At 37.0% G+C, this 26151-nt stretch overlaps 1 protein-coding gene and 1 pseudogene across 4 annotated transcripts in view; one reads left to right on the top strand and one right to left on the bottom strand.

Annotated features, from left to right (window-relative positions):
* Nucleotides 1-13432, top strand: part of LOC108516196 (UPF0729 protein C18orf32 homolog pseudogene) — a 16851-nt pseudogene extending 3419 nt beyond the window's left edge. The window contains exon 2 of the transcript XR_001881734.1: nucleotides 12444-13432. The product of XR_001881734.1 is annotated as a UPF0729 protein C18orf32 homolog pseudogene (transcript). The remainder of the gene's footprint in view (nucleotides 1-12443) is intronic.
* The window catches only part of ZCCHC7 (zinc finger CCHC-type containing 7), a 254677-nt gene that overhangs the window by 185195 nt on the left and 43331 nt on the right, over nucleotides 1-26151 (bottom strand). The gene's annotated exons all lie outside the window — the stretch shown is intronic.

The raw sequence follows: 26151 nt of genomic DNA, 5'->3' as shown, positions 1-26151 counted from the left end.
GGAAGGGAGGGGAGGAAGTGCAGGATGGGAGGGGAGGGGAGAGGAGGTGGGGGAGGAGAGGACAGGAGAGGACAGGAGAGGAGAAGAGTGGAGACCAACCTCAGGGGCTGGGCATGGTGGCTCACACCTAATCCCAGCACTTTGGGAGGCTGAGGTGGGAGGATCACTTGAGCCTAGGAGTTTGAGACCAGACTGGGGCAACATAGAGAGATCCTGGCACTACAAAAAATAAGATTAAAAAAATTAGCCAGGCATGATGGCATACATCTGTAGTTCCAGCTATTCTGAAGGTGGAGGCAGGAGGCTTGCCTGAGCCAGGAATTTTGGGGCAGCAGTGAGTTGTGATCACACTACTGCAATTCACGCTGGGAGACAGAGTGAGACCCTGTCTCTTAAAACAAAAAATAAAAAATAAAAATAAAAAAACCTCAAGGACTTACGGGCCAATAGTATCAAGAGGTCTAATATTCATTTCCTCAAGTTCCAGAAGGGAAGAAGAGTACAGTGGAAAAAGAAAAAGTATTTGAGTAAATAATGGCTGAAAACTCAAATTTTCAAATTCTTAAGTTTCACTTGCATTACTCATAAAGGCAACAAAATTTGAGTAACTGAGAATTTGTCATTGGAAACCACAGAGGACAAAAGGAAGTAGGATAATATTTTTAAGTTCTAATAGAAAAGACCTTTTAACCCAGCACAGTCAGGCCTTCATATCCATGAGTTCCACAACAGTGGATTCAACCAACCCTGTATCAAATATTTAAAAAAAAAAAAAAAAAAAATGAATCTGTACAGAACACCCAACACAAAATAGGGCAAAAGGCTTCATAAAACTGCCATTCGCATCTTTTAATGAAGGGTAATTCTGTGAGAAATCAGATATCCATAGATCTTTAATAGCATTGCCACTTTGCTCATTTTATTCCATTTATCTTCCCATCTCCCGAAGTGGAAACAATAATATCAAACAGCTTAAAAGTATCTACCTGTGCATGATACTGTCAAGACAAGGGGTCCCCAAACTCTGGGGAACAATCAGTACCAGTTCGTGGCCTGTTAGGAACCGGGCTGCACAGCAGGAGGTAAGCAGCGGGCAGGCGAGTAAGAATTAGCGCCTGAGCTCCGCCTTCTGTCAAATCAGCAATTGCATTAGATTCTCATAGGAGCAGGAACCCTACTGTGAACTGCGCATGCAAGGGATCTAGGTTGCATGCTCCTTAAGAGAATCTAATGTCTGATGATCTGAGGTGGAACAGTTTCATCCTGAAACTATCCCCCGACCCCTGTCCGTGGAAAAATTTTCTTCCATGAAACTGGTCCTTGGTGCCAAAAAGGTTTGAGATTGCTGGTCGAGACCATAGTTGAAAAGTTGTATTCTTTGCCCTCTAGAAGCTTACAATCTAAACTATCCAAATCCAACATAAAGGAAATAATAATGGCTTAAAATATACAAAATACACTGAGCAATAATTTAAAGACACAACTAAACTACACATTTTATGCCAGTAAAATATCAGTGTATTTGTTATACATAAAGAAAAAGCAGTGAAGAAGTTTCATCAGTCCATTGTTTTACTTGTCTTATTTTAGAATGACACGATATTCCTGACAGAAAATACACTTGCCTTTTAAAGTCAAAGCTCCTATCAAGTGCCAAATTAGAAGAGATTGTTTCATTTTATAAATCCCAGTTAGGTTACAGAGTAGGTGCAAATTCAGGCACACAGAAACAAATCCTTTGAAAAGTGCCAAAATCATCCCCATGTATTAATTAAAACCTAACCATAGAAATGAATCATTCCATCTTTAATTCATCTTGTTAGTTCATAAAGATTTTATTTTTGGCCTGCAGGAAAAAAAAATTTGAATCTATAAATATTCTGAGTGTAATTTTTTTTATTTTTAGGGAAGTGTATGATACTCAGCAATACTAATGCATTCTTAAAATGCAAGCAAACTTCAGTTACTGCCAACTGTCCTTGATGTGTTTGTAACACCCTAAAGATTAAACAGTATAATGTCATAAATCCTATTACAGTATATAATCTCTAAATTACATTCAAGGGGATAAAAATATACAGCATATTAATGAACTTTACATTTTCATAACACCCTTTACACTGAATGTGAGAATCTTGTTACTTTGGATAAAAGTTTATGAAAATCCATCTCTTATAGCTATTAAATAAAATATATTCTGCTCATGCTTGGCATCAGTTACTCTGAAAATGATGTAGCCTTAGAAGTGGATTAACCTCTTACATTTCTCCTGCCCCAAATTTCAAGATTTATTTACATGCTATCCACAAATGGTGGGATAGAAAGTAAAAGGAACTAAAAATAAATAATATTAAACTAAATATAATCATACACTCATGTTTAGAACATGTTTTTAATAATCTGAAAAAAATTATAGCAAACTAAGTTTAACAAAACAGATTTCCCACACACCCCGACCCCACAAAATCCCAGTGTGAAAGATGAAAGAGTTCATGTTTACTGAATAATGAGATGGGAAATAATACAATCTCCAAAATATTATGTCCCAGAAAAAAAGTATAACGTATTTACTGTATAATGTGAGATGTTTAGCAAATTGGCTGAAATTGTAAAAAATAAATAAATAAAATGCATGCATGAACATGCATGCATTTTATATTCCTGATAGTGCATTAAATAGTGTCCCCTCCCACAAAAATATATCCAATTACTGACCCCAAGAACTTGTGAATGTGACCTTATTTGGAAGTAGGGTCCTTCTAGATACAATTAAGGATCTTGAGGTGAGATTATCCTGAATTTAGAGTGAACCCTGAAACCAATGACAGGTGTCCGTAGAAGAAAAAGAAGAAAAAAATTTGAGACCAAAGCCACCTGAAGACAGAGGCAAAGACTGGAGTGATGCAATCACAAATCAAGGAATGCCAAGGATTACCAGCCACAGCAGACACCAGAAAAGAGGCACAGACAGGCCCCCCTCAGAGTTCTACAAGGAACCAAACTTGCCAACAGACTTCTGGCCGCCAGAACTCTGAGAGAATAAATTTCTGCTGTTTTAAGCCATTGAGTTTATGGTAATTTGTTACAGCAGCCCTCAGAAACTAATACATTCCTTTAAGTAGGAAACAAGAACAATGTACATTTATATGCAAAATAATACATCATCTTATTTATTTAAAGGCTCTAAATTGTGACCCGATATTCACCTTATCATTTAACACCAGATCAAATGGAACACCCAGAAGGAGGACTGCCTAAATGAGTGTCCAAATCATGGCAGATTCTCACAACTCCTAAGGGATAGTGGGCGATCACCTATAGTAGGTGTACCTAACATAGCAAGAGATCTTTTGCAGACTTTAAAATACAATAAAAAACCATGACTGACTACTTGTAAATGGCACCCATGACCTCTAGAAACTGTTGGCCTGGTGTCTGCCAATTGCCTCCTGAAGTGTAAGCAAATAAAGTAATATGTTTAGTTTTGAAGTACAGGTCAAGGGGACAACATGTTAAGAAAAAAAAAAAAAAAAAAGATCTCAGCAAGTTCTCTCTAATAGGCACATATACAAATCAGGTAGGTGGAAAACTAAGTTACACTAACATTCCTAGAAACCCACAGGAAATCTGAAAGACAGTTCTCAGGGACTACTGCCATTCTAAAATGTGAATCCTTTATTTTCATGACCATTTAGAATGAATTTTAGAACATTCATATGTAAAAACAATGCCTTTCAGAAGTTACAACAGACCTCTCCAAATACTCAAAGATGTTATCCCAAAAACAGTCATGCAAGTGACTACTCCCTAAGAAGTATGCCTGGACAAACCAATCCCACATGCAGCCTGAACTTTAACAATAACAACAACAAATCACCAGAGAAAGGTTAAAACTTGGGTAATAAAATAGCTTTTGATCAGCTAAAAGATAGTCAGATCACCAATAAAGCTAGAAATCTCTCTCAGGGTATTCGTACCATGTATTTCCTTACTGATACCAAGTATAAAAGAGAAGAATTCCAGAAATAGAGGTGTCAGGAGATTCAGGATAAGAGATCAGGAGAGCAGGGATAGGACCCTGCCAGGCCCTATCAATAAAAAATAGAGCACCTCTTGCTCTCCCAGCTCTGGCATAATTTTTTAAATGCTTCTTTTTTTGATGCAAGCCAATAATGGGAATCTAGAAAACTGACACTAAGGAGTAAGTAAAACAGTGAACAACTTACTTTATCAATGATCCAAACCAGCCCCTGAATCATCAGATGATACAGACCAAGCTGATTCCTAGATTTATCGATTCAGTTAACAACGTACACATATTACATTGCTGCATAACAAAGTATGACACAAAAACACTCAATATTAGCTCAACTAATACTTAACTATAGAAGGCTTCCAAATGTACAAAATAACACAAACAAGTGTGAATGTCAGCATAATAGATACTGCTGAAAGACTTCTTTGAGTATCTATTAATGTAGCTAGAAGACACATCTGGAAAAACACATAATTACAATATAAACACAAACCAATAAAAGTCCAACTCCTCTCTACTGTGCAGGGAAAGGAGGGGCTCAAGGCCACAGAAGGAGCTATGCTTGAATTTACAAAACTACCGGAGGGCAAGAGGGGACTAGATCAAGAGTAGAGGGCAGCATAGCATTGTTGTTCAGCATGTAGACTCTGGAGCAAGACGAGTTGGGTTCAAATCCTGAGTTTCTCACTTACTTGGGCGTATTACTTTATCTCTTTACACCTGTTTCTTCATCTATAAATGACAGATAAAATTCAATGGGGTTGTTGATGTGAGGACGAAAACAGTTAAAACATGTAAAGTGTTCAGGAAAGTAAAATAAGTAAAATATTTGCTATTAGCATTGCAACTGTACTCATCCATGCCTGGTAAACTGATGCAAATTAACTGTTAGTTTGAACCATATAAAATTTTTATGTTTGTAGGTCAAAATACTCTGAATATCAACAATGCTTATGGTTCAAATGAACATCAAAGAAAGGGCTGTGAAAACAAGTTGCTAAGAATTTCCATGAGGCCCAAAACCTAAAAAGTAATGTACTCACACAGCAGTTCTAAAATAAAACTGAAGGAAAAGGATTTCTGTACCAGGCTGAAAACAAATAGCATTTCAAATAATAAAGCACACAATTCAGTATGACTGACCTCTCAGGCAACCAATATTTCACACTGGATTGATTTTGAAAGGTAAACTAATATTTTATATTCAAGTACCTATTCTCTCTCCTCTGAGTCACAAAATGAGAGTTCACATAGCTTCAAATGGTATACAATGTACTGGTATGTATTAAATAAAGAGATGCCTAATCTCAAGCACATGAACATTGCATAAGTTACTGCTGATTTATGGTTTTTAATCTAAAAGTGCCAAGAAAACTTTTAATCAACATAATTTTTGATAGAATATATTTACATTTCATAAATGTTTACATTGATTTTAATATAATTATTTCTATCTTCCTAAGTATTTCCTGAAGGATTTCTTTTCTCTTTCTTTCTCTCCCCTGACCATGCTTAGAGTTGGGGGTCTCACTATGGTGCCCAGGCTGAAGTGCGGCGGCTACTCACATGTGCAATCATCATAGCACACTACAGCCTTGAGCTCCTGGCTTCCAGGGACTTTCCTGCCTCAGCCTGCTGAGTAGCTGGGATTGCAAACATGTACCCAACACTGGGCTCACAGAAGTATGATGCTACTATTTAACAAAATATCTACCATGTACCTTAAAGGCTGTCATTCTCTCATACTAAAATGAGTATGTTGAAACCTCAAAAAATAACAACACAATTTCAAGATAGACTGATTTTCCACAAGGCTGTCTTATGTTCCATCTTTGAAATTACTACAAATAGGCCAGGCGTGGTGGCTCATGCCTGTAATCCCAGCACTTTGGGAGGCTGAGGTGGGTGGATCACTTAAGGTCAGGAGCTCGAGACCAGCCTGATCAACATGGTGAAACCCCGTAACTACTAAAAATACAAAAATTAGCTGGGCGTGGTGGCGCGAGCCTGTAATCTCAGCTACTCAAGAGGCTGAGGCAAGAGAATGGCTTGAACCTGGGAGGCAGAGGCTGGAGTGAGCCAAGATCACCTAGGTGACAGAGCAAAACTACACCCAACCTAGCAAAACTACACCAACAGAGCAAGACTATGTCTCAAAAAAAAAAAGAAAAAAAAATACTACAACTGTAGATCATTAAAAGATATGTAAAAAATATAAGCAAAAATAATGCTAATAGATAACTGTGCCTTATCAACAAAAACTGAGATGCTATTCTTAACATTTTAAGACTGACAACTGTAATTTTATAATTTTTAAAAAACTCATTAAAAGGCCAGCCTCAAACTTGCAGCCTATTTCCCTGTCAACATTTTCAGTCCTCACAGCATCAGATTAATAATAAATGAAATTACTCATCTAGTAACAATATCTCTATAAACCAACAATTTATATATTTCAACTCCCTTTTTTTAAACATTGATATAATTCACATACCATAAAAAATCACCTTTTTGGGCTGGGCACAATAGCTCATGCCTGAATCCCAGCACTTTGGGAAGCTGAAGTGGGAGGATTGCTTGAGCCCAGAAGTTTAAAACCAGCCTGGGTGACACAGCAAGACCCCATCTCAAATTTTTTTAAAACATTTATAAAATAAAGAAAAATCACCGTTTTGAAATGTCCAAGTATTTTCTAGTACATTCACAAAGTTGTGCAACCATGATTCAGAAGATCTTCCATATATCCCATATCCATTAGAGTCCCTTTCCATTCCCACCTTCTCCCAGCTCCTGTCAGCTACTAATCTACTTCCTGTCTGTATGGCTTTGCCTATTTGGACATTTCACATAAATGGAATCACAGAATATGTAGCCTTTTGTGTCTCATTTCTTTCACTAACATGTTTTCAAAGCATGAATCTGTACTTCATTCCTTTTTATGACTGAATAATATTCCATTGTAAGAATATACCACATTTTTGTATGTCAATTTATCAACTGACGGATATAGTGACTATTTCCAAGTCTTGGTTATTATGAATAATGCTGCTATGAATGTTCTCACCCACTTTTGAAATACATGCACAAAGTTTTGAAGTCAGTGCAAATCACATAGCAAAAATCTCTGAAGTCAAACTAAGTGATGAAACCATTTGAAGTAATAGTAACTTCTCCTTCAGGTAAAGGTTGCTCTTCTGAGTTTCTGGACAAGTGAAACTGAAGAAAAAAAAAATCTCATCTACCCTTGCAAACTACCAATAAAAAGGAAGGACAAGGAAATAACAAAGAAAGCTACAAAACAATATTCTAAGTTTCTTATATTGAGCTAATCTGCTTTAAAAAAAACTACACAAAGTAATTTGCTACAATAAAATTACAAATTAATAATTAAAGCATAGAACATACCAAATATACTTATACCAAAAATGTATTTTAACAGTTTGGGCCGTTTTCATAAAGTGCTATGGCAAAAACTTCTGCTAAATATCAAGGAATAATCTGATGTATTGGAAAACAATCTCCAAATCTTTATGTTTTATAAATAGACCAATCATATCATCCAAAATGACCAAATCTACAAATTAGAGATTAAATATCTTATATAGTCACACTTAGAGTAAAGTATCCTATATATCTGAGAACAAAAATTGATTAATTTTGTTGATTTGTGATTTGAAGCATTTTGATAAAAAGCAAATCTCCTCAAATACCTGCCTGAAATAGTTTCAACTCAAATCATACACAATGTGGCCAAAACCTGTTACAACTAAAATAAGAGTTTGCAATTTATCAATTCAGTAACAGACAAGTCAAAATTTATGTTTGCTTTATAACAAAGGACAACAAAAATGTTATCAAAAGAATGCAAAATTATTCCTCTACAAATAAGTGGCATGTTCAAAATATTCTACCAAAGTAAATACAGCATTCAAAAAGACAACGTTTTTTTCAGATTGTGAAACTACAGCAATTTTCAGAAAACAAATAGTTTTACTATATACTACATATACTTTTAAAACTACCAAATTGTACCACTGTACTATTAACATTAGAATTTTCTGAATCTATTTTTTTCAACCCAGTTTTACTTACCAGATAGGAAAATTAATAGTGTGCAATGTCTTTTTTCCCCCTAGAGGATGTTTACAGGAGAATTCTGTGTTTAAAATCTACTTTCAAAAGCTCCTAAAAGTTTTCACTTAAAGCATAAACAGACCAATCAGCATTCTGTAATTTCTTTTTGCTCTAATTTTCAGCTACATATTTAAACCAATGACATCTAGTCTATTACATTTATAGAATATCAAATATACTCTGCACCTAATTTTTAATTCAAATTCAATAAATATTTATTGAGTAGTCTACTACATGCCTAACACTATGCTAAGTGCAGGGGAAAAAAACAACCATTTTAGTTTTTCCTGTCTTTCTCCTTGTCCTTATGGCCTATACATATCATCACTTGATGAAAAATGCTAGCAGAGGAGTACTACCCTAATTTACTACGCACTCGACTTAAATTTATACTCATGGACTCTAGACTCAAAATTCAAATAAATACCAACTATGAAAAAGAATCTACATGAATATGTTTTCCGTAGGGCACTCATCATTGAGGGGTAAAATTTTTCTCATATGCATCATGAAGGAAGATCCTTTTTCCATGTTGTTGGCAAAACTGTCAATCATCTTGATGAGCAGCAAATAAATGAATGCCCAATGATGGGATTCTGTATTATCCTTAAAAAAGAAATCCATCAACTAAACATCAACAGGTAAATGTTTATACTCGACAGCCATCAATTTCAACTATCCATGCAAAGAGACAGGTGAGCTGGACTGGTAAACCTCGAAATTAGAGCGGTATTAATCGTCTGCTTCCAGCCAACATAAACAGATGTTATTTTAAACAGGCAAAATCATCTCTTCCACTGAAATTTATTTGCAGCAGATAATGTTCTGTTACATTTTTAATCAAGCAGATGAAGTTACATTTAAATTGAAAATCTGCTTCACTTAACTAATCAGGCAAGTAAAATTCAGAGACGATTGAATGGCATTACACGGCACACTATTACGGCAGGTAAATTGGGAAATTTACCTGTCACACCACACAGGGTATTGTTCACCCACTGCATCTGCAACTTAGAAGCAAAGCACTAAGACAAAAAGGGAAAGGCATGTAAAACAGACTTATAAATCGATCATATTTTATGAAAACATTATTAAGGCTGCCAGCAAAAATAAATAAATAAATAAATCATTTTAAAGAAAAAGGGAAAAAACACACCACCTCTCAGTGACTCAATGAAAATTTACACGGATTATGCTTATCTGCTTCATGTAAATAGCATGCCTAGTTATTCTGAAGATCAAGATACTAAGGAAAAGATGCAAACAGTGCATCATGACAGAGGCAAAGAAATAATGACCACATAACATCAAGAATAGACAAACACAAGAAAGGTAAATCAAACACTTTAACAAGAAGAGACAGAGTAAACATTACGCTGATTTGCAAAATAAAATTACTCTATCAGTCATCATAAAGATCATTAATTTCATATCCAAAAATTTCTCCATCTACCTTATTTATAAAAAGCTTATTCTATTTTAGTCACCTAGAGTTAGCAAGCTGACATTTCTAAAATGCCTTCAAAATTTACTTGACATATCCACAAAACTCTAATGGCTATTTTACGTGTCTCTTAACAGAAACCCAAAATTTACTTTCACTGTTTAATATCTGTAAACTCAAAATATATTTGCTACAACACCTGAACTTTGTTTCACTGCTCATTATATTGACTGTGAATTATTCCAACAACATGTACCAACACCGCATTAAATCTTTTATATCATAACTGTTAAGAGTTTTATCCTCACAATAACCTTTGAAATATAGAGGTTTATTTGCCAACCACTGTGAGTTTTCTTCTTTCTATTCTTCCTTCCTTTCCTCTCTTTCTACTTTCCCTTTAACCTTCTTTCCTTCTTTACCTTCCTCTTTTTTCTTTCCTTTTCCCCTTTTTGATAGAGTTTTTTTTTTTTTTTTTTGGCGAGGGGTAGGGGCAGAAAGTGGGGAAGCAATGGGTTTGAGAGGGGAGGCGGGGTACAAACAGTATGTAACTTTGGGATGTGCTTTAAGTTACAAAGGCAAATAATGTTACTGTTGTATTCTTAATAATGAAGTGAACCTACCTTGATTTTCCATTAAGAGTGATAAATTTTGACTGACATATCCAAATTCTATCATGGGGTTCATTCATAAAACTAGCTAGAAATCATATACTCATCAGCATCGTGTTTTAATTACCAAGGCACCATTACCAGCCAGGTTTAGGGTTAGAAGTTTTAGGTTTACAGAAAAATTGTGAAGATAGTACAAAGAGTTCTCATATGCACCACAGCCACTTTCCCCTATAATAGTGACATTTTACATTAGTATGGTAAATTTGTCAAAATTAGTGAAACAATATTGATACCTTATTAACTGAAGTTCATACACAATGTCTTTAGTTTTTTTTCTGTTCTAGAATTCTATCCAGGATACCACATTACACTTAGTTGTCATGTCTCCCAAGCCTCCTCTTGGCTATGACTGTATCTCTGACTTTCATTGTTTTTAAGGAAAATTGGGTTAGGTATTCTACAGAATGTCCCAAATTGGGATTTGTTTGATGTCTTTCTCGTGGTTAGGCTGTGGTTATGGGTTTTGGGAAAAGAAAACCACAGAGGTAAACTGCTATTCTCATTAAATCATATCAAGGGTATGTCCTACCAATGTGACTTATCTTTCATGTCAGTCTTAATTGCCTGTCTTACTGTGTTCTCTCTTAGTCTCAGCCCTCCCCAAAACTGCATTTACCCCTTTCTGAACTTCATAATCTCAATTGTGATATATTACTATTCTTCATTGTTGAAGATGATGGTTTTTCACAGCTGCTCTCTGTAAGTATGGCTCAATGGGGCAGGAGAAATGAAAGAAACAATCTAGCTGTACTTTCCACACTGCACAAAGATTAGTCTTTGTGTCACTACTTACAGTGATTACTCTGAGTCTGTAGCTATTTCTGACCTAGCTCCTCACTTTTATTTTTTAATTTTATTTATTTATTTATTGAGACAGAGTCTCACTCTGTCACCCAGGCTGGAGTGCACTGGCATGGTCTCGGCTCACTGCAACCTCCACCTCCCAGGTTCAAGCGATTCTCCTGTCTCAGCCTCCCAAGTAGCTGGGACTACAGGTGCATGCCACCACACCCAGCTAATTTTTGTATTTTCAGTAGAAACGGGGTTTCACTATGTTGGCCAGGCTGGTCTCGAACTCCTGACCTCATGATCCACTGGCCTTGGCCTCCCAAAGTGCTGGGATTACAGGCGTGAGCCACCGCACCAGGCCTAGATCCTTGCTTTTAAAGTCAGTACAAAAAGAAGCTCTCAACTTTGGCTGACCATTAGAATAAGAGGGAGCTTATAAAAATACTGTTGTCCTGGCCCCATTTTACTCATATTTCCAGAGGTAGGACTGAGGCATTAGTAGCTTAAAAAAAACAAAACAAAACAAAACACACTAAGACCTTATCTCCCTATACTGACTGCTACAGTAAAGGCTGGTCTGTCTTCTCATTTACTGCATTCATAGCTATGCTATACTCTTTGGGGTTTCCATTTCTGATATATCTTCAGTTATTTCCCTAATTTAGCTTTAGCTAAAATGAATCCTATATGATTTAAGCAGCAGGAACACTGCAACGCTGTTTAAACACTGGTAGATTAAGCGTTGTCAGAAGCTGAGGGCAGTCACTGACATTTAGAAGCATTGCTGATTTTTAAAATATATATTAAATGTATATATTTAAGTTATGCATATAGTTTAATATATGATGTATACCACATATATTAAAATATAATTACATATTAATATATACCAAAATATATTGACATATATTATTTATTGATTCCAACACGAAGATCACAAAATCTGGATATTAAAACACCACAACATGCCTGTAATCCCAGCACTTTGGGAGGCTGAGGTGGGCGGATCACGAGGTCAGGAGATTGAGACCATCTTGGTGAACACGGTGAAACCCCATCTCTACTAAAAATACAAAAAAATTAGCTGGGCGTGGTGGCAGGCGCCTGTAGTCCCAGCTTCTCAGGAGGCTGAGGCAGGAGAATGGCGTGAACCCGGGAGGCGGTGGAGCTTGCAGTGAGCCAAGATCGCGCCACTATACTCCAGACTGGGCAACAGAACGAGACTCCATCTCAAAAACACCACAAACAGTGATTAAATGTTCTTTTAAATCTGGGACTCATTTCTGTACTGAAGCAACAATCTACAGGGTGGCTGAGTTCCTAGGCTACCTTAATAAAAGTGTATTTAACAAATGAGGCTAGGTAGCTGCTCCGGAGGCGCAGCACAGGCCGCGCTCGCAGAGTCCTAGCCGTTGAGGAGCTCAAGCTCGGGAAAGTGGTGTGCATTCCTTGTATCGTCATTCCAGTTCTGCTCTGGATCTACAAAAAATTCCTGGAGCCATACATATACCCTCTGATTTCCCCCTTCGTTAGCCGTATATGGCCTAAGAAAGCAATACAAGAATCCAACGATCCAAACAAAGGCAAAGTGGACTGTAAGGGTGCAGACATGAATGGATACCACAAAAGGACCACAGAAATCTCTGATAAAAAGAAGATAAAGCAGTTTCCTAAAGGCACCTCATCATTTTAAAAAATGGACCTGATAATTGAACCATCTCCTTGTAACTGTCTCTGGACCTTATCCGTGAGACCTGGAATTTCAGGATAGGAGTCTAGATATTTACTGATACATAATCAGGAAATACATGAATCTGTATTTACATGTAGTTAGTTAGTATTTAAGACCCTCATTCCTAAGTTCCTTTTCATTATGTACTTCATTTCTGTTATTGCTATTGAATAAATGATTAAATGAAGGGGGTCTGTGCCAGTAGACATTATGTTACTAAATCTAGCACTTTAAAAGACTTGTTCTCTATCCTAATTCATAGGAATTTGACTGCTGTTTTGCTCTACCTTTCTTTGGGCTCTTCTAGTTTGAGTGGAGAACAATTTTACTGTGAAATAGTCCAGTGAAACTGCAGGGAAAGCCCAGTAGAATTCTTGGAGTAAAATGATGTGAAACATAAAGATATAAATAATTAACTGTCCAACACAGTGGAGCAGCTGTGTCCACAAATGTAGTAATTACCTATTTATGCTCTAAGGAAGATAAAAAAAGATAGGGAAAGGGGGAAACTCTCCTGAAAAACCCGAAACATGTTTTACATAAATGTCCTAAATGTAATAGAAAATGGTAAATCCTTATGCATTTCTTCTGTTCCTACAAATGTTATTAAACATTCAGTTTAACTGGTAAAAAAAAAAAAAAAAAAAAAACAAAGGAGGCTAAAGAAACATTTTTCGAACATATGACTTTGCATATTCAACGCATTACATAATTTCCTGTTGATTCAACCTTTCAACTTTTACACTTTTGATAAAATACAAAAAATAGGCCTGTACAAGAGTATTTAAACAAAACAAAGAAATTATTTCAATTTATTTAATCTTAAATACTAGTATGTGAGAGAAAGGCTGGTCAGATCATACGGTCTGTAAGACAGACAATTCTGCCATAATAAAAGAGACAAAATCACTTTGTGGGGAATGAGGCAATGGGCCATAAAATGGGAGAAAAAAATTTTTTGAGACAGTCTCACTCTGTTGTCCAGGCTGGAGTACAGTAGCATGATCTTGACTCACTGCAGCCTCAGCCTCCTTGGGGTTTAAACGATTCTTGTGCCTCAGCCTCCCGAGTAGATGGGATTACAGACAAGCACCACCACACCCAGCTAATTTTTTGTATTTTTAGTAGAGCTGGACTGGGGTTTGCGGGGAGGGGTTTGGAGGAGAGGTATCACCATGTTGGTCAGACTGGCCTCAAACTCCTGGACTCAAGTGATCCGCCTGCCTCGGCCTCCCAAAGTGCTGGGATTACAGACGTGTGCCACCACGCCCGGCCAGGATCAAATATTCCTAAAGCTGTTAGAGTAACTTTCCCATAAAGCACCTAGCACACAACAAGACACTTAGCAATTTATTTTCTTAGACAGTGAATACTCCAAACCCTTAAATAGTGCCACAAACAAGAATTAGGGAAGAATATTCCCTCTCCCTCCTTTCCTACTGAAGGGTACCATCAGCTACTAGGAATGACATAAGAAGTTAAATATAAATATCCTTCAACATAAACTTGTCATATTATAACATTCTTATTCAAATTATCCATTATGAACAACTTCTATTTTCTATGCATTTATTGAGGTAATAGTGTTTTAGATTCTGCTTTTCTACTTAATGAAAACACTATATAACATTTCTGATGACTCACACAGTCTTCCAAGATACAGCTGTACAATCAACTATTACTCCATTTTTCCTGGACATTCATGTTATTTCCTTTTTTAAAAAACACATACTTTGCACTCACACAGTATTGATGGGAACGTAAAATAATACAGCTACTCTAGAACTTTAGCAGTTTCCGTTTTTTCTTTTTTGAGACAGGGTCTTGCTCTGTCACCCAGGCTAGAGGCTGGAGTGCAGTGGCGTGATCTCAGTTCACTGCAACCTCCACCTCCCGGGTTCAAGCAATTCTCGTGCCTCAGCCTCCCAAGGAGCTGGGATTACAGGTGCGTGCCACCACGCCCAGCAAATTTTTTATATTTTTCAGAGACGAGGTTTCACCGTATCAGCCAGGCTGGTCTCGAACTCCTGACCTAAACTGATCTGCCCACCTCAGCCTCCCAAACTGCTGGGATTACAGACGTGAGCCACCACACCCAGCCTAACTCATCTAATTTTTGTAATAATTCTACAAAGTAATTTTCTACATTGTAAAATTGAAGAAACTATGCTTTGAGATGTTATGGCTTTCACAAGAAATACAGTGAGTATACGAAGGAGGTACAATTCCACAAATCATGTTTATTCCCATTACACAATAAACCATACAGTTTCTGTCTAGAAGAGTAAACATCATGGTCATTAGAAAATTAATGAGAAAAATAATAGGTTTATTAAGTAATAACAAGGGCCAATTGTAAGTTTCTCCCACAAGTTTATAGTGGATTCAGGTCAGTTGCTATTAATCAGAAGAATCTGATACCAATTATAACATTACAAATCAAACACATAAAAGATCAAAGAAAAGTTTTTAATCCAATTAGAATGTAAATATTCTTTAATGATCTCCCCCCAAAAAAATCAAACATGCTCTAAAAATATATGGTTGTATTTGGCTCTATACAATAGATTTGCTTCTGAAATGCAGAATCTAATTGAAGTTTTATAAGTATTAAATTTCAAAACATACCATTAGAGACCTCTGTTAACAGGAATTCTATGGTGAGTCCTTTGGAAAAGAATGTTTTCCCTATTTTGGTCTGTTCTGTATTATATACCCATATAACAGTTTTATAGTATGTACAAGATAAAATGCTGTATCAACAGTTAACTACAGTAGTCTCCAAGTACATTTTCTTATTCTGGTTAATGTAAACTTTCATAATCAGTCTGCAGGGTCATAAGAGGTTGAAAGAGAAGGAACTCAGAAAAAATGTTTAATCTTCAAAATGAACAATGAGACACCAACCAAAAGAGTATCTGTTACACTACTGGAATGCCCACATTGCTAACTGAAGTCCTCAAGTCCCTATTACAATGCCCACTTTGCTCACTCAAGTCCCTACTGCAATGCCCATGTTGCTTGCTCAAGTTCCTGTTGGTATGCCCACACTGCTCACTCAAGTCCTTATTGAAATGCTCACATTGCTCACTCAAGTCCCTACTGCAATGCCCACATGGCTCGCTCAAGTCCCTATTGAAATGCCCACATTGATCACTCAAGTCACAATTGGAATCCCCACGTTGCTCACTCAAGTCCCTATTGGAATGCCCACATTGCTCGCTCAAGTCCCTACTGGAATGCCCACATTGCTCACTCAAGTCACAACTGGAATGCCCACATTGCTCACTCAAGTCACAACTGGAATGCCCATATTGCTCACTCAAGTCCCTATTTAATGCCCACATTGCTCACTCAAGTCCCTATTTAATGCCCACATTGCTCACTCAAGTCCCTATTGCAATGCCCATGTTGTTCACTCAAGTCCCTATTAGAATGTCCACATTGCTCAATCAAGTCCCTATAGGAATGTCCACGTTGCTCACTCAAGTCACAATTGGAATGCCCACATTGCTCAATCAAGTCTGTAAAGCAATGCTCACATTGCTCACTCATGTCGTTGCTCACACAAAAACTGTTGCTAAAATTAAAATACCAATGCTGGAAGTACTTTACGAACCACTGCAAGACAGTGTATATTCAAATTTTGAAGAAGAAATGCCTTTAAAAATAACGTATTCATTAATGGTCCATAAATATTATTTTGCACACTCATATACCAGATGACATTCCCTTCTATTAATGTGTAAGACAATGGGGGAAAGTGAATGTTTAAAAGTCAGTCTGTAATGTCAAAATATCTGACAATGTTCAGAAAATTATCAAAAGTGAAGGTATAAAAGAAAAGATGCTAAAAACTATTTTAAGACTATTTTAAGATAATTTTAGAGTAACGAAAGATAATATTTACAATTTTAACAGATTTTCCTAGCTGTTGAACCTGCAAATTTTAAAACTTAGTCAAGGTGTGCATAAAGAACCTAAATGAAATAACATGTAATTTGCAAACAATCCCTGATGAATTTTGCCTCTAATCTTCACTTTGTTTTAAAATGAGATTTTGGTAGCTAAAGAAAGTACATTAGAACTTTAAGAGACACAGGTCCCATAAAACTCGTCTCATTTATTAAACCAAGTGTACAAAATTCTATTTAATGAATTTGATTTAAAAAAAAAAATCAACCAGGTCAAGATCACCCACAAATAGAATAAACTGCTACTTATTGATAAGATTTAAGAAATAACAGAAGAATACATCTACCAAAATTAATTTTTTCCACCTGAAAAACATTCATTCCTGTTACTCAAATATAAGCAATATTGGAAAAGGTAACCATGTTAAGTCATTATAAGCTAAGGTCTTGGAGTTTTATTAGTAACTAGTTTGTAGAACTCAAGGTCCTCTAAAAACTATGATTGAAGCACTGAATGGTATCCTCAGGGAAGAAGAGTCCCCAAAGAGAGGTTCAAGAAGATGCCAAATACGGGAGGCTGAGGCAGGATTGCCTGAGTCTAGGAGTTAGAGACCAGCCTGAGCAAGATGACAAGACAACACCTCTAAAAAAAAACTTTTTAAAATTAGCTGTGCATGGTGGCATGCACCTGTAGTCCCAGCTACTCAGGAGGCTGAGGGAGGAGGATTCCTCAAGCCCAGGAATTTGAGGCTGCAGTGAGCTATGAGCTATGATCACACCACTACACTCCCGTCTGTATCTTAACCAAAAAAAAAAGAAGATGCCAGTAGATTTTCACTAATTTCACTGTTTTGTCTATTACTGAAACTGACAGAATATGAAAACAGCATTCACAAACATGCTAACAACTCAGCAGCAAGAAACAACATTATAGCTGGAATTCTGCCACCTTGGTTCTCTCCACTACACAACAATTTACCTTCACCCCACTTCTAACAACTACATATACAAGGGCCAATGAAAGAGCAAATAAGTAAAAGAACTTAACAGGAAAACTCAATCGTACACGTTTCTTCCCACAAAGTTCTTTTTAAGGTGTTGCTTCCAATTTTACCCCAAGTAAAATCTAAAAATCATACAAAACTACAAAAGCGTATTTTATAAACCTACTGCCAATCACACTATTACAATTGCTTCAACCCAGGATAAGTATAAATACTAGTTAACTACAGTCCTGCAATCTGTGAGCTTTTTTTCTCTAGAACAGGAGAAAAGAATTCCCTGGTCTTTCTACAGATGAACTTAAACCTTTTGCGCTTTTGATCCATACTTTAATGGCTGTGTGTTACCCTCTACATAAGGCCTCAAACTCTTGAAACAGCAAACAGTCATTGGAAGTAGCATCATTTTATCACCCCAGCGGTTAAGAAAGGTGCTATTACTGAAGTTGTTTTAAAATGCTGGGACAACGAGAACAGCTAAAATGTCCAAGTGGATTGTGGATTAGAGCAGGAATTGTGTCATTAGAGTAGACTTAGAAAAGAAATATATGTCAATGAGTAGAGTAGAAATACATCAATGAGATCCAAGAAAAAGATACTGTAGGAATTAAATGCATCTGAACTCAGACCATTTGGTTTCATTGGCATGTTTTCATAATATACACAAATTATACCCAAATTCCTCTTACCAATGCTAGAGAACAAAAATGCGTACCAGTCCCATCACTCTATCCCCTTTTCCCAAACAGACAGACCATTTTGGCTGATCCTATCTTAGTTATCCTTCCTGAGTCCAAAAGTTCTCAGAACTCTCCTCAACACTGTTTCAACAGATTGGAATTGGTATGTGAGAATGAAACCTATTTGCTACTCTTAGGTAGCTTACAAACAGAATTCAGAAAACTCTGAGTGCAGCAATCTTTGGAAAATTTCAATTAAGAAAAATTTCTCATACATATCAATAGCCTCTGAGAACTACAATATGTCTATGGCACCAAATAATTAATATTAGAATAACTCTAAGATACCAGAACACATCCATATATTCTGTTTAAGATTGTATTTGAGAAAGATTCCCAGAAAAATCAGTTCAACTATTTTAAAAGTAAAGACACTGAAAAGAACAAGCTTGTTTTAAATATAAAATGGTTAGGGTAGATTTTAAATTCTTTTCTCTCTTTTTTTCTTTTCTTTTCTTTCTTTTCCTTTCCTTTTTTTTTTTAAGAGATAGGATCTCACTTTGCAGCCAAGGATTGCGGTGGCACAGTCATAGCTCATTGCAATCTCAACCTCCTGGGCTCAAGTGATCCTCCAGCCTCAGCCTCCTGAGTAGCTGGAACTACAGATGCATGCCACCAAGCCCTATCTCTTGTATTTTTTGTAGACACATGGTTTCACCATGTTACCCAGGCTGGTCTCGAACTTCTGGGCTCAAGCAAACCACCTGCTTTGGCCTCAAAATGTGCTGGGACTGCAGGCATGAGTCACCACGCCCAGCCAAAAAATTTTCAAAATGTACATAGCAATACTTAAAATCAATGAGAAACTGCATTCAGAATTTAGAAATGTTCTTTATAGTCTATTTTGTGTCCAAAGGAATGCCAGTATACACACACAATAAAAACCCCATGTTATAAAAGTAAATTAAAAGATAATAAAGAAAATAGCAAATTTATCTTAGAGAATTTCTGAAGACTATTCAATTCTAAAACCAGCAATGTTGGGTTACCAGGGGAATTAGACTTAAGATAAAGTATCCATAGTGAAATTCCCACTGGAGCTAAATTTAGGTCAGAGAAGTTGGCACACATCTAGTTGGCAAAATAAAAAAAATCTCACAAAGTCTTCCAAACATCTCAAGGATGACATCTCACCTCTAGCGGGTAGGCCCCCAAGTGAAAAGTATGGTCCCATTCTATTAACAACGTATTTGTGGATTTTTAGAAAGAGCTTATGACAGAGTACCAGAATTTTAGTCAACAAACAGCTGCCTTCCTGACATCAATGGAATGCTTCCCTTGAACTGACATCAAATCTCAAAAGAGGTAAGAAAGATTATATCCTAGTAGACACAGAAATTATAAAGTGTACCAGAGGCAGTATCCTGACTATGACAACTGTATTTTGTTTCTTGATAAATAGAGAAACTTAAAATTGGGCATTCCAGGCCGGGCGCGGTGGCTCAAGCCTGTAATCCCAGCACTTTGGGAGGCCGAGACGGGCGGATCACAAGGTCAGGAGATCGAGACCATCCTGGCTAACACGGTGAAACCCCGTCTCTACTAAAAAATACAAAAAAAAAAACTAGCCGGGCGAGGTGGCGGGCGCCTGTAGTCCCAGCTACTCGGGAGGCTGAGGCAGGAGAATGGCGTGAACCCGGGAGGCGGAGCTTGCAGTGAGCTGAGCTCCGGCCTCTGCCCTCCTGCCCCGGCGACAGAGTGAGACTCCGTCTTAAAAAAAAAAAAAAAAAAAAAAAAAAAGGCATTCCAGTTCATTTACTGGGAAGATTAAGATTATTGCTTAACACAATATCAATAACAATTTGTCAGGAGATCTTTCAACAGTTCAAAGAATTGCTACACAAACTGCAGAGAATTAGAATGTCTCAGGATGTAGGAAGGCTCCTGGAACTTCTAAAATTAAATTATTAATTTATCTACTCCTCAAATATGTACTGGGTACTTTGTTTTTGTAGAGATGGGGTCTTGTTATGTTGCCAGGGCTAGTCTTGAACCCCTGGGCTCAAGCAGTCCTCCGGCCTCGACTCTCAAAGCACTGGGATTACAGGCATGCGCCACCATGCCTGGCCTGGGTACTTTGTTTACATAATTTAATTTTACTAGGCATTATGGAGGGACATACTGAATATGCCAAAATATGAGATCGTAAATGTAAAGTGAATTCTCATCTTCCCAATAAGCAGTTTTAAAACTATCCTTTGTTTTTAAAACTAACCTTTTTGACATATAAATACATAAACCTTTAAGAGGGATAGGTGAAACAGTCTAATGTGCTCTAAAGCATTAAGTCAAGCCTCAAATTATTACACACAAATCAAGAGTGAGTACCAGACTTCCACTTCCAACTCAGATAAATTAACAGGGATCAGATTTCCCGTCCCACCTGAAACCACCAAAAAATAGACAAAACATATGAAACAGCGTTTAAGATACGAGACATCAAGAAACAGGACAATAATCCATGAAAGACATCTAGGTGAATTCTAGCACCGCCCTAAGTTTACTGCCTTCAGATTTTCCAGGCCCCAGAACAGAGAGCAAGAACCCAGGTAGACTCTTGACAACTCATCACCTGGAGTTTAAACTCTTCACCTGGAGTTTGGCGGAAAGGGATGAGAACCCAGGGACATTAAGACAAATAAATTTGAAAGATCTAGTAATAAAGGAGAGAATGCTACATAGAGAAATACTCCCACAGATCTCCAAAGGAGAATATTTCTGAATATTCGGCAGAGTGTTCAAAATGTGTAAAGAAAACATGTGAGGCTGGGGAAAGAATCATCCAAAAGGATTACAGAGAACAGTACCAGGCACTCACACAGGGATGGGAATAGTGCCTATTTCCACCAGTGAGACTGCAAAATCTCATCAATTTATATGATGTTGCATACAGCAGTAAGAAGGGTTGTGTCTCAGTAGTAGGGATTAGTTAGCCCCAAACATTCTTGTTTCCACCTAGCAAATCTTAAAAGCAAGGCCCAAAAGGACTAAGTTGTTTCTTGGTAATTTAATTTTATCCTAGAACAAAAGTCAAGAATATTAGTAGGAATATAAAAATAACCAACACAAAACAAGTTAAAATTAATGTCTGGCTTCTAATCAAAGATTCCAAGGCATGCAAAAAAGCAGGAAAATATGACTCATAAGGAGAAAAATCAATCAATACTAACCCAGACTTGAAAAAGATGTTAAAATTAGGAGACAAGAACATTAAAACCATTGTTACAACTATATTTCTTACATTCAAATAGTACAGACATGGAAGATATTAGAAAGACCAAAATAAAACTTTAGAGATGAAAGTTACAATATTTGGCCAGGCATGGTGGCTCATGCCTGTAATCCCAGCACATTGGGAAGCTGAGGCCAGGAGTTCAAGACCAGCCTGGACAACAAAGCAAGATCCCGTCTCTAAAAGGAAAAAAAAAAAAAAAAAGAAGGAAAGCTACAATATCTGGTATTAAAAACACATTGGACAGAATAGACACTGCAGAAGAAAAGACGACCTTGAAGACACAGCAATAAGGAACTATCTATAATAAAACACAGAGAGAAAAAATAAAAAATAACCCATAAAAAGCAACACTGATATGTGAGACAACTTCAAGCAGCCTAATATACATATAATTCCAGACTCCAAAGGGAAGAGGGACAAAAGTTGAAAGAAATTTTTTGAAATTTTCCAAAATCTGACCTTTAAATGACACTCTTGTTGAGGATATTTATCAAGAGAGCCATATTCTGGGCTATAAAATACGTTTCAACAAACTTAAAAGGATTCAAGTTTTACAAAGCTTTTATTTGAACACAATACATTAAATTAGAAATTAACCACAGAAAGATCTCTGGAGAATCCCAAATTATGTACAGAAATTAAATAACACACTTCTAAATAACCCATGGGTCAAAGGAGAAATCACAAAGGAAATCAGAATGTATTTTGAACAAAGAGAAAATAAAGACACAACAAGCAAAATTTATGGGATGCCCTAAAGCAATACTTAATGGGAAACTGATAGCACTAAAAGAATTATCTCAAATCAACAACCTGAGCTTCCACCTTAAGAAAACAGAAAAACAAGAGCAAATAAAATCCACTACAAACATTAAAAGAATGTAATTTTAAAAGTTAAAAAAAAAAATAGAGAAAATTAGTGAAACCAAAAGTTGGTTCCAAAATTCATTAAAATTTACTAATCTCAAGCCAGACATACCAGGAAAAAAAATGAGAAAATGAGAAAAGTTGTATCACTAGAGACTGTACACACACTATTATTAGTTTTTGAGACGGAGTCTTGCTCTCTCACCCAGGCTGGAGTGTAGTGGCGTGACCTAGGCTCACTGCAACCTCTGCCTGCCAGGTTCAAGCAATTCTCCTGCCTGAGCCTCCCAAGTACCCTGGAACTACAGGCACGCACCACCATGCCTGGCTAATTTTTTGTATTTTTAGTAGAGACGGGGTTTCACCATGCTGGCCAGGTTGGTCTCGAACTCCTGACCTCGTGATCCGCCCGCCTTGGCCTCCCAAAGTGTTGGGATTACAGGCATGAGTCACCCCACCCGGCCGAGATTCTACACATATTATAACTGAGGGAATATTATAAACAGCTTTGTGCCAATAAAATCAGCAATTTAGATTTTCTTAAGTCCTCCAAAACATGAACCACTAAAGCTTTCTGAAGAAACTGATAACCTGATTAGCTATGTCTATTTAAAAAATTAAATTTGTAATTATAAACTCTCCCACATAACATTCCTAAAGGTGATGTTAACATTGTTCTCAAACTGTTGGCCAAAGATGCATTTGATGAATCCGAATTTTCCAAAATAGATGATTCTGATGAGTCAGATGATTCTGATGTGTCAGGTGATTCTGATGTTAGTTCTGTGTTAGAAATAACTCCAAGAACAGTTTTTATATTTTATTTTCACACTGAAAATCAGATTTGCTTCAGCCTCAGAGCGTGTTTATGTGAAATTAAATGAGACCTGGCAGCAAGCTGCAGCTTTTTTTTCTAAATGTGAAAAGGGTTAAAAAAAAATATTGCATGATCAAAGTGTGATATAACCCAGAAATACAAGACCACTTTAATATTTGAAAATTCAAATCATGTAATGCACTATACTAAAATTGTGTGATTATCTCGATCAGACACACAAAAAGCATTTGACAAAATCCAACATCTACTCCTGATAAAAATAGCAAACCAAAGAAAATTTCCTCAAATCAATAAAGGCTATCTACAAAAAACCTATAGCTAAAATTTACATAATAATGAAAGACTGTATACATTCCCTCAAAAACAGAAACAAGACAAGGATGTTCACTCCCACCCTATACTTATGGTTCCCTTCCATCCAATATGGCAAGAAAAAAAAACCAAAAAAGTCATCTGCATTGGAAAGAAGTAAAACTGCCTTTTTTATTCTCAGGTGATAAGTTCAACAACTTAGAAAATCCAAAAGAATCTACCAAAAAAAAAAAAAAAAAAGTTCTGGAACTAATAAGTGATTTCAGCAAAGTTATAGGAATCAAGATCAATATATACCAGTAATATCAGAAAATGTAATAAAACACTTAGGGATAAATTTGACCGAAGATTTTTTTTTTTTTTCTTGAGATGGAGTCTCGCTCTGTCGCCCAGACTGGAGTGCAGTGGCACGATCTTAGCTCACTGCAAGCTGCACCTCCCGGGTTCACACCATTCTCCTGCCTCAGCCTCCCGAGTAGCTGGACTATAGGCACCCGCCACCATGCCCAGCTAATTTTTTCTATTTTTAGTAGAGGCAGGGTTTCACCACATTAGCCAGGATGGTCTTGATCTCCTGACCTCGTGATCGGCCCGCCTCGGCCTCCCAAAGTGCTGGGATAACAGGCGTAAGCCACTGCACCTGGCCTTGACAGAAGACTTTATAAACTAAAGTTATATTGTTGATAGAAATAAAAGAAGACCTAAATAGAGAGTTATACCATGTTCATGATTTCGAATACTAAATATTTTTAATATGTCAATTCTCAATGGATATATAGATTGAACACAATCCCAATTAATCCCCCACCACACTTTCTGGAAGAAACTGGCTACACTTAAAATCTATACAGAAATGCATCTGGGTGCAGTGGCTCATAACTGTAATGTCAACACTATGGAAGACCAAGGCACAAGTCTATCTCTTGAACCCAGGAGTTTTAGACCAGCCTAGACCACAGGGTGAATAAATACCTAAAAAAACTTAGGTGCGGCGGTGAATGCCTATAGTTTGACCTACACAAGAGACTGAGGTAACGAGAATCAAGCCAGCCCAGGAGGTCAAGGCTGCAGTAAGCCATGATCATGCCAAAGCACTCCAACCTGGGCAACAGAGGGAGACCCTGTTTCTTTTCTTATTTCTCTTCTCTTTCTCTCTTTTCTTTTCTTTCTCTCCTTTCCCTCCCTCCCTTCCTTCCGAGACAGAGTCTATCTAGTCTGTCTATCTATTTATCTATGACAGAGTCTCACTCCATCTATCTGTCTATGACAGAGTCTTACTCCATCTGTCTGTCTCTCTATCTATCTGACTGACTGACTGACTAAGACAGAGTCTCACTGTCACCCAGGCTGGAGTGTAGTGGTGTGATCTTGGATCACTGCAACTTCCGCCTCCTGGGTTCAAGTGATTCTTGTGCCTCAGCCTCCCAAGGACCTGGGATTACAGGCACACAATATCATGCCTGGTTAATTTTTGTATTTTTAGTAGAGAGATGGGGTTTCACCATGTTGGCCAGGCTGGTCTCAAACCCCTGACTTCAAGTGATCTGCCCACTTCGGCCTCCCAAAGTGTTGGGATTACAGGCGTGGGCCACCGGGCCCAGCCAGAAGACCTTGTTTCAAAAAAAGAAAGAAAAAGAAATGCAAAGGACTTAAAATAACCAAAACAATTTTGAAAAGAAAAAACTTGGAGAACTAACACTATCTAATTTCAATACTAATTATAAAGCTACTGAATCAATAGAGTATAGGGATCATGAAAGACAAATAGATAAATAGAATACAACAGACAATTGATTTTCAACAAAACTGCATTATTCAATAGAGAAAGGATAATTGTTCAACAAATGGTGCTAGAAGTTAAATATCCACGTGCAAAAAAAAAAAGACTCTGATTTACACCTCACATCATATAAAAATTAACTCAAAATGAAGCAAAAACCTAAATATTAAGCCTAATACTGTTAAGATTTCTACAAGAGAACGTACAGAAATTATCTATGGCCTTTAGTTAGGCAAAGACTTTTGAGATTCAACCCCAAAAGCATGATCCATTAAAGAACAAACTGACACACGGGGATTCAAAATTAACAACTTTTGCTCTTCAAAAGACACTATTAAGTGAATACAAAGCCAAGACAAAGACTGGATAGTTTGCAAATAAACACATGAAAAGGTGCTCAACATCATTAGTCCTTAATCACAATGTGCACCCACTTCACAAATATTAGAATGACAAAATTATCAAGACTGTTCATAGCATTAGTGAGGATTTGGAAGAACTGAAAATCTCATCTGTTGCAGTATGAGTACAAACATAAAAAGGCAAAAACACTTCAGAAAACTGTTATTTTATTTTTTGAGATGGAGTCTTGCTGTCACCCAGGACAGAGTGCAGTGGCATGATCTGGGTTCAAGCAATTCTTGTGCCTCAGCCT

Source organism: Rhinopithecus bieti, unplaced genomic scaffold, assembly GCF_001698545.2.
Source record: "Rhinopithecus bieti isolate Rb0 unplaced genomic scaffold, ASM169854v2 scaffold_36417, whole genome shotgun sequence".
In the NCBI taxonomy this organism is placed as follows: domain Eukaryota; kingdom Metazoa; phylum Chordata; class Mammalia; order Primates; family Cercopithecidae; genus Rhinopithecus; species Rhinopithecus bieti.
The sequence above is the reverse complement of the archived record's forward strand: the minus strand, read 5'-3'. Positions and strand labels throughout refer to the sequence as shown.